This window comes from Heterodontus francisci, chromosome 38, assembly GCF_036365525.1.
Source record: "Heterodontus francisci isolate sHetFra1 chromosome 38, sHetFra1.hap1, whole genome shotgun sequence".
NCBI classification, from domain to species: domain Eukaryota; kingdom Metazoa; phylum Chordata; class Chondrichthyes; order Heterodontiformes; family Heterodontidae; genus Heterodontus; species Heterodontus francisci.
Window position 1 is genome coordinate 38435337 of NC_090408.1, and position 16968 is coordinate 38452304.

Below are 16968 nucleotides of genomic sequence, written 5' to 3' on the forward strand. Positions count from 1 at the left end.
TTTCCAGTTTCCTGCAGACACAATGGACAACACAAAAGCTATTTTGTTAATTCTATCGAGACAACTGAAAAATTGAGCATTTAACTTCCCCATCCATTCAAGCTTAAAGTATTAGTTAAATACTCCTAAACTCAAATTCTAGTTGCAGAATTCAGTTTTCAATTTCTCCAAAGGTGTCAGCTGTGGCTCAGTTGGTAGCACTCTCGCCTGATTCAGAAGGTTGGGGTTCAAGTCCCACTCCAGGACTTGAACATGTTATGACCGAGGTGGGAGGAGTGCACTGTTAATTCAGTCCCACTTCTCCACAAGTCACAACATATATTTAAACTTTCTCACTTACCGAAACAATCAGATACTCTATTTTTTCCCCAGAATAGAGCACACCAACCAGGTTTCTTAAATAAACAAAATTATCCATTTATTATAAACCAAGTCTTAACCAATCATGAAGCAAACATACGCACGAATTGCAATATTAAAGCCCCTTATTTTATCCTAGCCCTCATGCACACACACACATACATACAAAACCACTTAACAGGGGAAAAGGGATTTTTGTTTACAGCTGGTACAAAGAAATGGAAGGAATAAAAAAACCCACTTAGGCTTAAAGGAAGGTATGGAATAAGTCCTCTGTTTTGGCGAGGTGTCCCAAAGGTGAATAGGCAGCTGCCACCAGGAATCTTCCTAGAACAGTTCTTTCCAGGCGATGTTGATGAATAGCCTGGGTAGGCTTTCAAAGAGATTCAGCACGGAAGACTTCACATAGGTCTAACATCAGGTGTGCAGCAACAAAGGTTTCAATTCTCACACATTCGATGCAAAGTTCCTTCAAAGATGCAAGGTTTCTTCAAATATAAGGGGCAACAGGAAACACACTTGACATAGGATTTGCTTTTCAAGAGAAAAATAGGCTGGCTGGATATTCTGTTCTCCTGGCAGGTCAATAAGCAAACTCCAACTGACTCTGGCTAAACAGCAACTGGTTTGTTCACGGTTAAAAATGAAACTAAAACCTTTCCAGAGGCAAGTTGTGTGACGATCATAAATCTTGTCTTGCCATTTCCTTGTAAATAGCTCTTTCAGGGTCACAACACAACCCCCTGCTGGGTTCTTTGCAAACAGGTGCTTTACAGTAAACTTGTTTATTCGAAGATGACCTTCCTGGTTTTTTTTTTTAAAACCACAAAATTCAGCCTCTTCAAGATTCCAGATGAATCAGTGTCCATAATCCAACAATAATTTCTTAAAACATATTGTACAAAGAAAGAGAGAAGCACTCACGTAACAAACACAAAAATCAAGGCTGACACTCCAGTGCAGTACTGAGGGAGTGCTTTTTGTCGAAGGTGCTGTCTTTTGGATGAAACATTAAGGCAAGGCCCTATCTGCTTTCTCAGGCAGATGTAAAAAGATCCCATGGCATTACTTCGAAGTAAAGCAGGGGCATTATCCCCAGTGTCCTGGCCAATAGCTATCCCTCAATCGACATCACTAAAAACAGATTATCTGGTCATCATCACATTGCTGTTTGTGGGAGATTGCTGGATACAAACTAACTGTCACTTTTCCTACATTACAACAGTGACTACACTTCTAAAGTACTTCACTGGCTGTAAAGCACTTTGGGATGTTTTGAGGTCACCATTCAGCCCAACTGGTCTATTCCAATGTTAATGCTTCACAGGAAACTCCTCCCAACCTACTTCATCTAACCATATCAACATATCTTTCTATTCCTTTCTCCTCCTGCATTTGTCTAGCTTCCCCTTAAATGCATTGTTTCCATTTTGCAAAGCATTGTGAATATGGTCACAGCTAGAAAACTGCACTTCTCATTTTTAATTCTATTCCCTAAGCCATTTCCAACACAAAATACAGAAATGGTGTCTTTAATACTACTTTTATACTATGAACCACAACTGGGAGGTAGAAACTTTACATTGCGCTCTTTTACCAACAGGGAGAAGAGAAACAGCCATTTTCAGCCCAGCTTTGAGCCTTCAAATGATAATGGAACCTGCTTAAAATATAGCTCCTCTTCATATTCTGAAACCATTCTGAAGAGACAAGAAAGGTTCAAAAAAGTGTAAGTTCAGCATCTTAAATAGAAGGACTTGCTTCGTTTTCAGTTCACGACGTGTGGAAAAGAATATTGCACTTGCATGCCTTTGTAACCACTTCAAAAGGTGATTAAAACAGGAAATGGGCAGAAGTTGGCAGTAATAATTCATCACTACAAATCTGATTGGGGAGTTCAGGGACATAGGTTTGGGAAGAGTTCTACATTTACAAAATTCAAAACAAAAAAAGCAATAGGTTTATTCTGATGTCTCAGGATGGATAAATAGGAATTATTCCAGTACTGGAACTATGTAAAGGTAGCACTGAACATTCCCCCGAATCTGCATACCTTAGCGACTGATCAAAAAACATGTAAAATGATACCAAATTTTGTTGAACCACCTTCAGCAGCTTACAAGAACAGTTGGATTCATATGCAGTGATGGAAGCATACAATTCTGATATATGCAAAATGTTAACATTTTTGCGAATTTTGTGTTCAAGATGAAGTATTATTGGGGAAATAAATACATCCCAAATTGTGCACCCAGTTTAAGCATCAAGCATTCCCAAGTAAGGTACAACATAAACAGAAGCAGAGAGAAGCTCCCTTTACTTTGTCAAACAATTTGCCTCAGCCCAAACTCAGAAAAGCACCTCTTATTGCATCAGTGTGATTTCTTCCAACCTACGTTTCTCTCATCAGTAATCCTGTCAATCTAGTACAAATTGCGAGCCCCAAGACAACTAGAAATTGGATGGAGATTTTCCAATCTCATTTCATCTAAAAGACCTTTACTGTCAACAAGCAGAGAAGGTCTGGAACCCATCAATCTGTCCTGAATTTAAACCCAAGATCCAGAGGTGGAAGCTCTGTCAATTATGCTACCCTTGAATTGCATTTTATAACAGGTGGAAATATACAAAAAGTTCTTTCTCTCCACCCTAACCTATTCTGTGGTAAATTCATCACACTGAAGTCAGGTTTTATGTGCGGCTCAAGATAACAAAATTCACAAATTGCATTTATCCAACTCACTTTTCAAAGGCCTAATCATGTAAAATGTAAAAGCCACCAAATCTTTTAAGTTTTACAAAAAGGGAGAACAGTCAGTCATGCCCAGTGATGTTTAACTTTTCCACTACAATGTGGCTTTTTGTTGTTTGCTTTGGAAGCCTAAAGCTCTCCTCAAAGTAGAAGTTCTAAACAGCTCAAGTAAAATACAACAGATGTGAAAGTAGGCAGATAGAACTCAAATTGCCACTGACTTAAGCAACACTGAGTAAGATGCAGAATCTCAAGAAAATAGTGCATTTGAGTACGACTTACTCAAAACCCACTAAGGCTAATTTATAGGGAGTGAGAAAAGGGGAAACTGGCCAATATATAAAACGGTAGCAAGATTTACCAGTTATGAAATCTCAACAAAGCAACATTAGCAAACAGTGTTCTATTCTGATTTGCTAATAGTGAGCAATGGAATACCAGAAAAACTACCCAGCCTTGTTAAATCTTAAAATACTTTTCACCATCACAATATCTGAAAATGTTCCGTTCAAGTAAGTACTGTACAGTGCCTACTTCCCAGAGCATTTAGCTAGCTCAGCATGAAAGCAATAAAATTCCTGGTAATTAACTGGCAATCAGCATTTTGAAAAACACAAATTAGTTGACACCAAGATGTAACAAGCGATAGAAGTTTGTGAGGTTGCAAAGAAACCAAAATTAAAATAAAAGTAGTGAAACATATAAGATCCTGCGTTAACAGGCCTGAAATTGCTGTGCTAACGGGATACAGGAAACTTCAAGTTGCTATTTATTAAGTCATCTGATCCTTTTCACTAATTATTGCCTTATTATATTCTATGCTCTGGATAACAATCTCTCATTACACTTTCTAAAAACCTTCCTATTTCTGGAAGAATATTTCCTTTTTTCCCTTATCATATTTTATTTCCCATTAGCACTGTGAGACTTGAATGAAGAGGTAGAGGAAGTAGACCATTGGAGTTTTTGAGTCTGAAACGGACAGTGGCATGTGTAATGCACATTACACTAACTCAGCAGCGCTCACGCTATTTTGTTGTGCTTTTTGTGAACTGTGTGCTGTGTACTAAAGGCACTCTTAAGAAACAGAACACTTTCCACTTCTGGTGCTCAGTCAACATCAAGCACTCCAGGTTACGTATAGCATGGTTAGATGCAAATTACAGTTCCTTCTATTATGCCCAATGTACCTCAGCCCAACTTACCGACACTACCCACTACTGCACCAGTACAATTTTTTTTCATTTCCCACGCCAGCAATTTATGGTCTCTGAATTAAATTGCCAGTTAGCAGAAATTTAACACAGTTCTACATGGTGGGCCTATGTTCGCTGGGAACTTGATTAAAATTGCCCAATCAATTCCACTTTGGACTCTTAGAGCCAAACAACAGAATAGACTTTCAACCCATCAGTCTGGGCCAAATTTGAACTATTTGTGTTTACAGAATGCCTTTAATGTAGCAAAATGTAATAAGGTGTTTCACAAGAGCAGTATTAATCAAAATTTGACACTGTACCACAAGAGATACCAGGATAGATAACCAAAAGCTTGGTCAAACAGTTGGATTTTAAGAAGTGTCTTAATGGAGATATAGGGAGAGAGGCTGAGGGATTTAGGAAGGGAATTCCAAAGCTTAGGACCTAGGCAGCTAATGGCATGGCTGCCAATGGCAGAGTGATAAGAATTGGGAATGCCGGGGGCAGCAGAGATCTCGGAGGGTTGTGAGAGAGATAGGAAGCGTCGAGGCCAAGGAATTTGAAAACAAGGATGAAAAATTTAAAATTGAGGCATTACTGAACTGGGAATTCAGATCAGAGGTGAAATGCCAGCGTATAGCACACCGCTACCATCCAGCGACACAGTGGTTAGCACCGCAGCCTCACAGCTCCAGTGACCCATGTTCAGTTCTGCATATTGCCTGTGTGGAGTTTGCAAGTTCGCCCTGTGACCGCATGGGTTTCCACTGGGCGCTCTGGTTTCCTCCCACAGCCAAAGACTTGCAGGTTGATAGGTATATTGGCCATTGTAAATTCCCCCTAGTGTAGGTAGGTGGTGGGGATGTGGTAGGGAATATGGGATTAATGTAGGATTAGTATAAATGGGTGGTTGTTGGTCGGCACAGACTCGGTGGGCCGAAGGGCCTGTTTCAGTGCTGTAATCTCTTTATGACTATTTATTACAGCCCCAAATATTGTTTTTTTAATCCTGCACATTGCATCAGAAACAGAACTCAGACAGCCATATCTGTATGCATTTGAAGCAGTTCTGACACCAAGATATTAACCACTTTGATCAGCAGTTGTACACACACACACACAAGTTCTGCAAATTCACTCCACTTTCCCCGAGTAATCAGTTCTTGTCACAGTATAAAAGAAAGTTAGAATACTTCAGAGAATTAGAAGATTTTTTTGGAGAAAAAACAAGGTTGGGATCCAATTAGCTCCTACTCATATTTTTCACCGCTGGCACAGTGAAGTCAAAAAGCATGAAAGATTAAGAGAAAATCGCCATGCACACAGTGAACGTTCAGAGTAAATCTGGTATTCAACAGTTTATGTTGGTGGGCATCTCAACTCTTGTAATCACTTACTGGTTATGTGCCCACCATGGCAGAGATTCCCATACAAGTGGATGTTGGAAACAGTACTTATCCAGTTATTTCAGAGAGAGTGCAATAGCTGTGCTTACACAGTGCATATTATTGATGTGTAATTTGGATTACAGCTTCAGTTTTTATGAGGTGTGTAATAAAGGTCACATTTCACAAATTATCCCACCAATTTAACATAAATCTTTTCTGTTTCTGAAATGTTACTACACTGTCATGCATTGTGCGTTGAGCTCTACAAAACATTAACATCCCAAGTTAGATCTCCGAATTATGCTGCTCACTTTCTTAGATGAGCCACTAACTTGGCTTTTTGTGAAAACAGCAAGGAAAGAAGGTGATCCAATGATCTCTGCCTGCAAGTGTCTGTACCTGATAATGGGCTTGGACAGGACCAAACATAGAATAGCCTAACAGTGCCTAGGCTTGGACACATTTGTTTGCGATACAAGAGGGGCGGTATTTTGAAGAAGGGGAGAAAAGTGAAAACATTTGAAGGCAATTTTGCTCTTATGCGAAAAAAAGGCATCTCCCATGATCTGAAATTGTTGCGATCACAGGGATCCTCTCTAAACTAACCAGAAATTTTAGAGGCAGTACCACTTTCTAAGAAAAGAACACCGTACGGATAAACCTCTCTGGGTGGTGTTTTATTTCGGACCATCACCAGTATTGCAACTGTAGAATGCTTAAAGAAATAGAAAAATGACAGCATGTCTACACCTGAAACAACAGATCTGGCTGTCTGCAATGACTTAGCTGATAAAGGCAGTATTGCTCATAGCCCAGAAAGTCCCAGTTTCAATCCTTGTTCTTTGCTGAGTTACCTGATCCCAACAAGGTCAGTATTACAGGCATCAGAGCTGACTTTAGTAACACTGGGTTATGTAGGAGACAAATCAGGTTGCCTTTCTAGTCCTATTCTATGGCCCCTGATGGATGGTGCATAGACCGTGGGTGCCTGGAAAGGACAGGATCAGTCTCAGATCTGCACTTCCCCACATTGAAATAATCTGCCAATATTTATGGTCTACATTAACACATGAAAAATGACCACTTGGGCAAGAGTGGTATTTGTGAAAATGTAATCCAGCAATTATCATCTTCAGAGGGCAATGAGATAATTAGCAAAAAAAAAGATATATATTAGATTGAAAAGTCAGTAGAACAGTTTCAATACATCTGCTCTAAAGCTAATTAGTATTCACAATCCATTCCTACCACCGTTAGCTACTACTGACATATTTAGGACTGAGTATCTGCGTACCAGGGAACTCTCCAGAACAAAAATTAATGCAGACAAACTAACCTGAAAAGATAAAGTAATCAAGTAATATGAAGCCTATTTTATTTGTATGGAAGGCAATGCTGTATAATCACACCTGTGAAAAATAAATTTGAAAAAAAAAACACAAGATACATTTAGACAAGTATTAAGGTATATTGACACTAGTTAAAAAAGGCAATTCTCTTTGCATGCCTTTGCTGTTTCAATAAAAAAAACTGACATTCTTGCGAAGCTTTGACATTTCTGAAACAGAAGCACAGCACTGCCCTTTATAATGCTGTTCGTCATATATTTTAGACTCAACAACTAGGATTGACAGTTAAATCCCTAAATTACTTCATAAATAAAATGTGTATTACTTTTGTAAATTTCAAAGGAGCTAGTTTCTTTCCGACTATGTTTTTAAATCAAGTCAAGCAATACAGTGCACAAGGTATTACAACTATTGATGAAGGATAATTATGTCATTAAAAACAGTACATCAGGTGCGCATTTCCAGTCCTCTAAGCTACCTTGCTAGTCACACACATTAAAAAGTCGCAGCTCTGAAATAATTTAAAGTCTGAGCACACCCAGAATTTATGTAACAGCAATTAGACTTTGTGGCCTTAAGGGGACACAAGAGTCACAGCAGTAGCAGATTAATGCATGATATATAAGATAGTCCTTATAAAACCATCATCTAACCTTCCATGCAAGTCACAGGAAACCCAGCAGTCTATCTAAAATCCACAAGGCAGGAAATCAGTATTATACTGGAAAAATCTACTTGCTTGGAACAAACTAGCTGAAGGCCATTTTATTGGCTAATTAAAGTTACATAGACATATAAATCAAGTAAATTTTAAATATACTGAAAGCTAAGATGAGCTGACTTTCAATCCTGAGTGCAATAGTCATCATTTTAAAAATGCAGCAAAATCCTGAACGGAAGCATTAGGATTGACCATGTCTAAAAGGTGACCAACAGGCCAGTTATACAGAGCAGTTCAGATTACAAGTTGAGTCGACAGAATTGCTGAGGGTGGATAAATGGCTATCCTGAGTGTTTTCAGTGCTGCAGCTGCACACTAAACTAGCGTTTATCTGTGTAGTAAAGGAGATATTGAGGCCAGAAGATGCAGGTTCAATAGCTGGTCTGTAATATAGATCTTAGTTTGGGGGGCTGGCAGGGCGATCAGCTGAGGCAACTGCAATCCAATGAGAAAAGGGCAAGTCTTTGAATACCAAGGACAAAACCGGCCTCAGCTACAATATTGTCCACAGTTGATTAGCATACCAAAATTAGCTGCCTTCGTTCACAAGTGAAGAATGTCCACTTCAAGACTATGGTTGCCTGTGAAACTGGATGAGCTTCAGTTAGCGCCCAGGAGGGGAGGGGAAGGGAAAAAAAGTGGGGGGAATAAAAGAAACAAAATGGTTTGGTTGTTTATTTTTGTCACTGTGCACAGGAGAAACTAACAGATTAAAAGCACAGACATTCACAAGTTTCTGCAAGTCAATAATCTCTGATTGGGACAGCAGGGATATTTCTTAAATGAGGAGAACTGTCAGTCAGCCCAGTCATAGATTTGACAATCTCAAGTAGAGTAAGACTCTGGCGTGAGCATGCAGCGTGTTCTCTCGTCTTCCTGTAGTCCAATCGAGTTCGATCTTCCCTGGAAGGCGGCAAGAGCTCTGAATACTCCTCCACCCACTCCAATTTTCTTGCCTCGTCTCCTAAAGCACAATGCTTGCTAGGACATGGGTTCGTAGTCACTAACATTGTTATTTCACCCAAGCGGTCATTTTTCAGGTGTCAGCCTAGAGAAGGAGCAGACTTTTAAAATCTTAGAATCTTCAAGATTTTAGGAGCCAAACTGCACATCAACTAACCACTACTTTCTAATTCATCTAGTCTCTTTTCAAAGTCCTTTCCCTTTTCAATAAATGCTATTTATCTATAACGGGCATCACACCTGACAACAATCCTACCATCATCCAATAGCCACAAATGCACCTCCCAGCAGGAGTCAGTTTGACATGTAACAGCAACTTAAAATTTAAAAAGGTTTAAAGTACCCTGGAGTGCAATAGTCATTATTTTAAAAATGCAGCAAAATCCTTAAAGGTTATAATTAAACTAAATCCTGTTAAGATCACAGTAGTCAAAACTGGGTTCCTGTGGGGGAGGAAGAGGAGGAATAGAAATGGAAAAGATGTCAACCACGTGTTCACCTACCTACTGCAAAATGTACTCTTCAAGCAGCATTTATGTTAGTACTCTAACACTAGCTAATCATTTTTTTTTTAAAGCTACACTTAAACCTGTAAACAGTGCAGCTCACTTACATTGCAAGGGTCTCCCATCAAAGTCCACTGACTTTTCCACTTCGATACAAACCTGGTCACCAACCAGGCTTCCTGAATGGGCATGGACGACAAAGAAATTGCTGAAACCTCACAAGCAGACCACCTCGATTCCAAAAGATGCGTGTGGTTTAGTACAAAGACAATAGGTAAAGGCAACAGAAAAGTCTTTCAGGCAGAAACATACACAAAAAAAAGCACCTTCTTTGTCACTATGCCTTCCGTGAGTTCCGAGGCAGGAACTCATTCCAGACTGAGCCTCACTGCCCTGTTCTCCAAAGAAAAGGTCAGTGTTGGACCCATGACATCATAATGGCACATGTGTAACATGGCAACTGCCTCACAATGTAGGACTGGCTGCAGTTGGAACAGGTGGAAAAGCATGACCCAGAGCTTCCAATCACTTGCCATTTTAATTCTCAATCCCACTCCCACTCTGACTTCTGTTCCAAAGACGCTCAACGAAAGATCTTCTGATTCGGCACTTAGTCTTCCAGACTCAACAATGGGGTCAACAATTTCAGATCATAACCACTGCTCCCATTTTCTCAGACAGCAGGTGCAGGTAATGATTCTGCTGTTGCCATTTACAGCTCCTATAGACTTAGCTTTGTTTCTTCACTTGTACCTTTTTGCCTTGCAGCATCATCCCTTTTGTTATTTAATCACTTCTGTCTTCCACCTTGTCACAGACCTTCCCTTTTGTTCTTTCTTCCCCTTCCGTTACACCTGTACTTGCTTAAAACCTGTTAAATCATCTGTAACATTTTCCAGTACTGATGGAGTCACAGAACCAAAATGTTATCTCTCCACTGATGCTGCCTGAATTGCCAAGTATTTCCAGCATTTTCTGTTTATATATTGGAAAGGGTAACTAGGAATGGGCAACAAATGCTGGCCTGATCAGCGATACTCATATCCCATGAAAGAATAAAAAAAAAAGCTAGTGCTTGTTTCAGCATCTTATTTTGAGATCTTAGGCCATATAAGGTTAAGCAATTATGAAATGCTCTTTTAGACGTCTGCTTAGCAGCCACAAGAGATGCTACTTTCTGCCACTGTAATGCCAGCTTATTAAACTTGTAATAAATCATGAGAAATACCGGAGGAAATTAAATCTAAGCAGTTGCAATACATTTCCTTGGGTTGCAAATATAGTCTGTAGAAACTAGATTATAAATAGAATGTGCCACTTACATACATGATAAATAGCTTCATTCGTTAGACAACCATAAGCCATTAATTAGGTAATTCACACAAATATATCATAGGCATAACAAGCACTCATTGCTCCCAATCTGCCCTTCTCTTCTCAAAGTCTTGACTCATAATGGGGTACAGGTCCATCAGTCTAGCAGCATTTCAAAGCACTCTTCATGCATGAGATCATTTGAATGTCAGCAGGTTAATTGACCACCGGTACCCTCACAGTTAAATACATTCTATTCTTGTCCATCATCCACATATATCACTTTGCAGGATTGGGAACTCTGCCTGATTTCCCAGTGGTGCGGAAGCTAATCATAGCACTTCTATTATCCTGACTGAAATCAGCTAACTTGGCATGAAACAGAGGGATCAAATGTGGGACCTTTCCAGCCTGTGGGGTTTATGGTCACATCGGGAAGCGCTTTTAGCATATGAACTGCCAGCACAAGTTCAGGTGAGGGGGGAAAAAAAAAGGAAAAACAGGATCATTTTAAACACAGTCACTTTTGGGCTTTGAAACAAAACCTTCAATCTAAATGGCACGTCCTTTGACCAGCAAAGGAAAATCTACATAGTCTGCATTATCTTATTGTAGTCACAGTAGTCTCATGAATATTGAAGAATGATTTTTAATACGAGTGTAAATGAAGGAAACTTTTGGCAATAGGAAATAAATGAACCATCAGGTCTCACTTTCATGCTGCACCACCTGCGAGAAATTTATCTGGGTTCAAACCAGATTATCCCTGATGTGACACAAATATTCTGCAGTCTTAACTCTTATTCCGCCAGGTTTGAAAAAATCTCTTTCACAAATACAATCATTCCAACTTCTAGTTCAGGAAACTCCTGACAAGGAAGCTTCCACTGTATATTAACTACAAATTGAAGTCTAGCACAAACATCTCAACTCCCCCAATGCAAACATGCTGAGAAGCAAGGTTTCTGACTAATAGACCTGACTGAAAATGTGGGGGTCTCCCACTAACACCTACGCTCGGCAGTATAAACACTCCAGGTTCAGATGGCGAATAGCATTGTTAAACCTCCCCCAGAATGTGGATCCATGAATAAGATGGGTTATGAGTGTGAAATATAGGTAAACAATCCTGTATAATTCCATCAATGTCCAATGGGTCTCTGCATTCCAGCTTATCCTAACATATGACCTTAAAAGTAAAAAGGGGGGAAAATGATGCATGAAGATCACAGGAGAAAAACAACTGGACAATATAAAAGCTTTTGAGAAAAAAGCCAGCACATACTTGTTCTGCCCAAAGGGAGGCATTTAAATCAGCACCTTAAATTGATCCCACCATTATTTCACACGAGGGTTACACAACGCAAAATGTTCTCTCTAGATGCAATTGATGCTTGGAAGGACAAATTCTATAACTAGGTGTTTTTCCACAGTACAAATACACACAGTATGATAACAATTACAACTCACCAAAATGCTTAACTACTTTCAAACTACTTCAGGTTAAATCAGCATCACTGATACCCGACACAAATCCGTCGTATATTTCCTACTGAAAACATATTTCTGTATCACACTGTGCTTTATTCTTTTGTTAGACTTGGCAACTCCTTACTGTACAGTTAACAGTGGCTTTAAAAAGGTGCAGAGGATTCAAGTTGGGAGTCTCCCCACCAGGACTTTGAACTTGTCCAAGTCAGACAGGCAACTGTGAGCTTGCCAAGCAGCATATTAATTTGGCTGAATCCAACAACCATTTGAAACATTAAACAAAGAATCTGAGAAATATCCTACAGTTTGGAGAATCTGATACAACTTTTGAGGTGATGGTTCAGGAATAAATGGTTGGCTCTTGAGCTTTGAATCATGAAGGAAAAAAAAGTGGGCTGAAATGAAAAAAACGCCTATCTTTTAAATATGCTCCCCACTGCCACCACCACCCCCCTCTCCTCTCAAACATAAAAAAATCATGAGAACACTTCTGTTTTCAAGCAGGAAAAGTGTCAGCCGTAGCTCAGTGGGTGGCATTCTCACCTCAGAGTCAGAAGGTTGCGCGCCTGTGGAGGCAGCATCTCACTGCCGCTCTGCACTTTACAGAGAGGGTTGAGTGTCTTTGAAATTCTCTTCCTCAAAAGGCAGTGGAACAGAGTCTTTGAATAGTTTTAAGGCAGAGGTAGATAAATTCTTGATAAGCAAGGGGGTAGAAGGTAAACAGGGGTAGGTGGAAACGTGGAGTAATCAGTTCAGCCATGAACTTATTGAATGGCGGAGCAGGCTCAAAGGGCCGAGTGGCCTACTCATGCTCCGAATTTGTATGTTCGCATGTAAACCCACCATGTGAAGATAGTGAGAAACAGAAGACATTTAGGATGCAGATGACCAAAAATTCCCCATAACTTGACTTTAAGTCGTTGTAGCGTTTGCCTCTTTTTCAATCTACACTTCAGCTAACAAGGCTTTCTAGAGCAGGTTACCTGTGTCATTCAAATCTGTAACAGGACATTTAAATCCAGAGAAACCATTTTAATAGAACAAATCCCATTTGTATGACGGACAGCAAAAACTTTAGCTTACAGAGGAACAGAACATATTTTCCAATGAACAAAACTGTAATTTATCTGTCAAAAGCATTACAGAAACAGCCCTGTTGTGACTAGATGTCAACTGGAATTCACTGCAAGAAAGTAATTTCAGTCAAACTGATTTTATTTCTACTGACTATTGCATTACAAGTAAACATCTGCTTTTAAACAAAACTTTACAGATGATTCACTCTTTTCACAACACCTAATACTGCTTTAAAATGGCAGAGAATTTCAAAATCTTTTTTGGTAGAGCTTGGAATGTACTGAGTTGCTACTTTGAAAATAATTACTGCCAGAGTTAAATGTGTAACAAATATATCTGGGGAGTCAGGCATACAGGATAGAAAAAGAGTTTTCAGCTTTAAAAATGTGAATGCCCAAACACAACGATGAGTGCACATTTGCTGAATTTCCCCCCATTCAGCTGCAGCACCTCCACTAGTAGAGGCCCAACAGATGGTGTGCAGCAAGAGACATTGCTATTCCAGAACACACACCACAACTTACTTTAAGTGGTCCTTACTTACCAAAAGTACTCTGACCAGTAGACTTATACCAGTAGATTTCAAGTAATTGTACATTTAAAAAGCTGCATGTGGTTGGAAATGGAAGTTTTCTCACCATGAGATTGCCGTGCCTTCAGCTGCCAAGCCCTGAACTCTGGAGTTCCCTCCCTAAACCTCTCCGACTCTCCAACTCTGTCTCCTTAAAGCTCTGCTTAAAACCTACCTCTCAGCAAGCTTTGCATCATCTGTCCCAAAATTTCTATGTGACCCTGTGTCAAAATTTCCTTTGTAACACTCCTGTCAAGTGTCTTGGGTCACTTTACTACATTAAAAAGTACTATCAATAGTGGAGTACGGGGAGAGGTAAATGCAAGTATTACTGGACCCAATGTTAATGTTTAGTTTAGTTACAGTTACAGAGATACAGCACTGAAATAGGCCCTTCGGCCCGAGTCTGTGCCGACCATCAACCACCCATTGATACTAATCCTACACTAATTCCATATTCCTACCACAGCCCCACCTGTCCCTATATTTCCCTACCACCTACCTATACTAGGGGCAATTTATAATGGCCAATTAACCTATCAACCAGCAAGTCTTTGGCTTGTGGGAGGAAACCCACACAGACACAGGGAGAACTTGCAAACTCCACACAGGCAGTATCCAGAATTGAACCCGGGTCGCTGGAGCTGTGAGGCTGCGGTGCTAACCACTGCGCCACTATGCTTTTTCTTCCGCCTTCGCCTTCAAAACTATTAAATCTGCCCACCCAAAAAATCCACCCTTAATCTATTCGTCTGATCTCAGAACACCCCATTCCTATCCCAAGGCCTTTGAAAGTTTTGTTAACTCGTAGATTCATGCCCAACTCTCATGGAATTCCTAAATCCCACCTCTGACTGTGCCAAAATGGTGATACACCATGGTGAATGGCATCTTGTGACTATGATGCATCATCCCTCCTTGTTCCCCTCAACCTCGACAGCATGTAACACAATTGACCAGGGTCATGCCCCTTTATTACCTTTCCTCCAATATCCAGCTGAGGTGAACTTCACTTCCATTGTTACAATCCTAGTGGAACACAGCCAGCAATAGCTTCTCTTCCCTCCACATACGATCACAGGGTCAACCAAGGATGCATTCTTAATCCTCTCCATCTAAATGCTGCCCTTGCTGACATATTTGCAGTCACATGATCAGGTTTCATATTTATGCTGAGGCCACCCAACTCCACCATCACCTCCACGCGGTCAAACTACATATGACCATCATGTTTGAGTCACTACTTCGTCCCAGAAGAAAAAGAATGTAACTCATGTATTTTCTGACTTATTCATGCCAACTAGGCCTGAAGGGCATCTGGACATGAATGTCAGTCAAATCTTGATAATTTACAGGGTACCTGCTCCCTAATAAAAGCGCCTAATACTGATATGAGCTAGTAAATGGGGTAAAGACAAGCTGCAACTGTACAACAGTATTGGATACAAGGAAGCAAAGAAAAATAAAACCAGGAAATAGAGCAACATACTGATGCTACGTTTTAGTTGGCAAATGATTGTTATTCAGCACAACTATACAGGCAAGCTGGCAAGTGGAATTTTCCAGTCCTTTTTATTTGTTCATGGGATGTGGGTATCGTTGGCTAGTATTTATTGCCCATCACTAAATGCCCTTGAAAAGATGCTGGTGAGCTGCTTTCTTGAACTGCTGCAGTCTTTGAGGTGTAGGTATACCCACAGAGCTGTTAGGAAGGGAGTTCCAGGATTCTGACCCAGCAACAGTGAAGAAACAGTGATACTGATCCAAGTCAGGATGGTGTGCGTCTTGGAGGGGAACTTGCAGGTGGTGGTGTTCCCATGTATCTGCAGCTCTTGTCCTTCTAGGAGGTAGAGGTCATGTGTTTGGAAGGTGCTGTCGAAGGAGCCTTTGTGAGTTGCTGCAGTGCATCTTGTAGATGGTACACCCTGCTGCCACTGTGCGTCGGTGGTGGAGGGAGTGAATGTTGAAGGTGGTATATGGGGTGCCAATCCAGTGGGCTGCTTTGTCCTGGATGGTGTCGAGCTTCTTGAGTATTGTTGGAGCTACACCCATCCAGGCAAGTGGCGAGTACTCAATCACACTCCTGACTTGTACCTTGTAGACGGTGAGCAGGCTTTGGGGAGTCAGGAGATAAGTTACTTGCCACAGAATTCCCAGCCTCTGACCTGTTCTTGTAGCCACAGCATTTTTTGTGTGGCTAGTCCAGTTCAGTTTCTGGTCAATGGTAACCCCCAGGATACCACTGAACATGAAGAGGTGATGGTTAGATTCTCTCTTGTTTGAGATGGTCATTGCCTGGCACTTGTGTAGCACAAATTTAACTTGCCACTTATCAGCCCAAGCCTGGATGTTGTCCAGGTCTTGCTGCATACGGACATGGGCTGCTTCAGTATCGGAGTCGTCGTGAATGGTGCTGAACATTGCGCAGAGAATGTACCCACTTCTGACCTTATGATGGAGGGAAGGCCATTGATGAAGCAGCTGAAGATGGTTGGCCCTAGGACACTACCCTGAGGAACTCCTGCAGTGATGTCCTGGGACTGAGATGATTGACCAACAACCACAACCATCTTTCTTTGTGCTAGGTATGACTCCAACCAGCGGAGAGTTTCCCCAATTCCCATTGACTCCAGTTTTGCTAGGGCTCCTTGATGCCATACTCGGTCAAATGCTGCCTTGATGTCAAGGGTAGTCACTCTCACTCCACCTCTGGAATTCAGCTCTTTTGTCCACGTTTGGACCAAGGCTCCAATGAGGTCAGGAGCTCAGTGGCCCTGTCGGAACCTAAACTGAGCGTCATAAGCAGGTTATTGCTAAGCAAATGCCGCTCGACAGCACCTGACCCCTTCCATCACTTTGCCGATGATCAAGAGTAGACTGATAGAGCGGTAATTAGCCGGGTTGGATTTGTCCTGCTTTTTGTGGACAGGACATACCGCGCAATTTTCCACATTGCCGGGTAGATGCCAGTGTTGTAGCTGTACTGGAACAGCTTGGCGAGGGGTGCAGCCAGTTCTGGAGCACAAGTCTTCAGTAACATTGCCGGAATGTTGTCAGGGTCCGTAGCCTTTGCAATATCTAGTGCCTTCAGCCATTTCTTGCTATCACATGGAATGAATCAGATTGGCTGAAGATGGCATCTGTGATGCTGGAGACCTCAGGAGGAGCCGAGATGGATAATCCACTTGGCACCTCTGGCTGAAGATGGATGCAAATGCTTCAGCCTCGTCTTTTGCACTGACGTGCTGGGCTCACTCATTGTTGAGGATGTCAGTTG

General features: G+C 41.0%; 1 protein-coding gene across 5 annotated transcripts in view; it reads right to left on the reverse strand.

The window, feature by feature from the left end:
- pias1b (protein inhibitor of activated STAT, 1b) overlaps window positions 1-16968 on the reverse strand; it is a 146219-nt gene that overhangs the window by 69025 nt on the left and 60226 nt on the right. Inside the window, exon 1 of one of the 5 annotated variants that reach the window (XM_068018143.1) lies at window positions 602-793. The exons of the other annotated variants lie outside the window; for them this stretch is intronic. The gene's annotated coding sequence lies outside the window, so the exon portion shown is untranslated. Of the gene's footprint in view, window positions 1-601; window positions 794-16968 lie in introns of those variants that run through there. 5 annotated transcript variants of the gene reach the window in all.